We start from the raw sequence: 3,231 nt of genomic DNA, 5'->3' as shown, positions 1-3,231 counted from the left end.
TATTTATTCATCCCAAATTATAAATGTTTATGGCACAAAATTGAACCTCGAGGTTTTGAAATATGTAATTTACTTTGAGGTTTTGTGTTTGGCCATTTGATCAATTTCATTTTTCATTTACTTTTCAAGATAATTGAAATTATTGGTCATAGACACCTGTTCCGTAGGCCATATAAAACTAGATTTATGTACATTTTGAAACAAGAGGAAAAATATGTTACCAAGGTTGGTAATCATTTTAACTGACACAGATGTAAAAGTTTTCAAAAGTATAAATGGAAAAAATGTACAATAAAGAGATGTCAGTTTATGAAATGGTACATTGGTTTGTGTCAAGAGTCTCTCTCATATCTTTGGTTTGCTGGCTGTAAACAATCAGTGAATTTTACAGGTCCCCTATTCTAAGACTTTGTTCTGCTAGAAACAGTTACTAATAGACTGGAAGAAAGTGCAGGTAACTGAAATTTGCACAGTAAATTATTTCAACTATTACTGCTTCTTTAATCACACACTGCATGTCTGCCACTTCTAATAACAGCTTGGTGTCTGGCAGGCATTCTGCTTTATCTCTGAATTTCACTGCTTGTGTGATCCTTTGTGAATAAATTAGTCTAGTAGTCATCATGTGCAGTCTTGGATTAACATTCACTCTATTTTTATTACTTCCATGTACTTTTTTCTGTTAAGAACTAACTAGCACTGACACTTGGTCTGATCTGACCCATGCATTCCTACTGCCTCTGGTGAAATTTCCATAGACCAAATATTACCCGCCATGTTTCTTTGTATAAATTGCTCCTTGTTTCAAAAACAAAATAAACATATTATCTTTTCTTTTCAGCATGGTCATATTGAATGTGACTTTATATGTCTATTTCTAAATTACTTTCTTTACTGATTTGATGGTCTCTCATTTTTCAGTCTGGGTCACCATTTACATCTCTATAACTGTTTTCCCCTGAACCATTTTTTTCTTTCTTTAGTTAAAACGGTAAAATTAGGACATTTTATTATTTTTATAAAAATTTAAATGATGCCTAACATTACTTATTCTTAAGTTAGGGTTCAAATAAAAAATGCTATTTTTTTTTTTTTTTTTGAGACGAAGTCTTGCTCTGTCACTCAGGCTGGAGTGCAGTGGTGCAATCTCGGCTCACTGCAAGCTCCGCCTTCCGGGTTCACGCCATTCTCCTGCCTCAGCCTCTCCGAGTAGCTGGGACTATTTTATATTTTCTTCATAAAATAATTTTAACTGCAGTGACTCTCTATGAATTAAAATATTTCTTCTATTCTTACTCTATTAAAACTTACTGCACAAATTTTCTTATCAAATTGAATAAAATGTTTTCTGAAAAGTAGTTGCTATATCTTCATAAGAAATCTCAAATGTATGCATCTTATTTATTAAATAAGTTAAGTCTATTGTAATTGGCTTTAGTGCCATTGTGTTAAACATTTATTCCTCTTAGTTAAAATTCACCTAACAATTTTATAAGTTAATTTGCATTTACTATATTTCTTCCAGTACTGTCCACATATTAAAATTAGTTTTCTAAGAATAATAGTTTAGGCCAGGCGTGGAAGCTCACTCCTGTAATCCTAGCATTTTGGGAGGCCGAGGGGGGTGGATCACTTGAGGTCAGGAGTTCCAGACCAGCCTGGCCAACGTGATAAAACCCTGTCTCTACTAAAAACACAAAAATTAGCTCAGAGTGGTGGCAGATGCCTGCAGCCCCAGCTACTTGGGAGGCTGAGGCGTGAGAACCACTTGAACCCAGGAGGCAGAGTTTGCAGTGAGCCGAGATCACGCCACTGTACTCCAGCCTGGCAAACAGAGCAAGATCCCTCCAAAAAAAAAAAAAAAGAATTATAATTTAGCAACAACTCTTCTTTTTTACTTATTATTTATATATATTTTTTAAGGCTCAGAAATCACAGCTTTTGAGTAAAAGTTAGAGAATTTGTCACTATTATACTTGTTTAATCAATTATACTCAAGTTTCAAGGCACATAAACATTGCTTTATGCTTTATATATTAACTGGCATTTGTTGCTATAAACTATTTTTTTAGTTTCTGTGGATAATATCAAAAATTGCCAATGTTGACTATATTACAAGTCATCATGGTGAGGTATTGGGAAAGTTTTCAATTAGCAACAATCACTTCTTGAATAAACCTCTAGCTATAATACTGCCAATGTGCAAAGTTGTTATAAACTATTTGTACAAGTTTAAAAATCCACTGTGTAATCTATTATATTGTATAACATATGTTAGCTATTTTGAATTGTTTTGTTGAATAATTCTGATTAAATGAAAATTCATTGATTTTATTAGAAAGTTTCAACGTATTTCTAGCTTTATGTATCATCTATAAATTGAAGTTCAAAGAGAGGAAATTTCTACTGAAACGTTATTTTATTCTTATACCACTCTGTGCATGTTATAACATTTTGCTTTTAAAAGTATAATATATTTAAATATATAATAAACTAGAAAAAATGCTCCACAATTTCATAAGAAGCACATATTTCTATGGGAATGCATTTACTTTTACATTATGGATAGTTAAGTTCAATATTATTAATGATTAGAATAAAGATATTATAATGTCACATAAGTAGTGAATATCTATTCTTTAATCTTCAACAGAACATAAGCATTTGACCCAGAAGGCTTCCTTCTTACTGTGGTATATGGCTTTTGCTTTTCCACAACAAGGTAGGAAGTGTATAAAAGATAAGGCTGCAAGAAATCTTACACTGTAACAGTCAATTCAAATGCTTTGTGCTGCACATGTAACTGGGAGCCAGATATTGACAGCAAAAGACAGCTTTTGCCAGGGAAACTCCATTTAGCACTTAGGAAATGAAATATAAAGAGAAGTTAACTGATTCCCACAGTAACAATTACATGTCTATACTCTAAGAATGAAAAGAAGACTTAAACAGTTATAAAATTAATAGAGTCATTGTTAGAAAGGAACTTAAATATCAACTTTACTTGAATTTCTATGTATATTTTACTAGAAACGGCATTTTATGGTAATTATTATATATATATTACAAGTAATATTATATATAATATATCATATATATTATTCCATATTCCCCATATTATTACATACATAAAGTGAGACAACCTGACTCTTTGGCTACAGGCTTTTTGTACTGCAAGGTTGGAAAAACATAGGTCTATTCCTTGAACAGGTAAGAAACTGTTGTCCAAAC

At 31.9% G+C, this 3,231-nt stretch overlaps 1 non-coding gene across 1 annotated transcript; it reads right to left on the bottom strand.

The window, feature by feature from the left end:
* Positions 1–2,072: 2,072 nt before the first annotated feature.
* LOC116457182 (U4 spliceosomal RNA) lies at positions 2,073–2,210 on the bottom strand. The gene has a single exon (XR_004244945.1). It is a non-coding gene; the product is annotated as a U4 spliceosomal RNA (small nuclear RNA).
* Between the last annotated feature and the right edge of the window lie 1,021 nt (positions 2,211–3,231).

Source organism: Hylobates moloch, unplaced genomic scaffold (assembly GCF_009828535.3).
Source record: "Hylobates moloch isolate HMO894 unplaced genomic scaffold, HMol_V3 SCAFFOLD_17, whole genome shotgun sequence".
Classification (NCBI taxonomy): Eukaryota; Metazoa; Chordata; class Mammalia; order Primates; family Hylobatidae; genus Hylobates; species Hylobates moloch.
The sequence above is the reverse complement of the archived record's forward strand: the minus strand, read 5'-3'. Positions and strand labels throughout refer to the sequence as shown.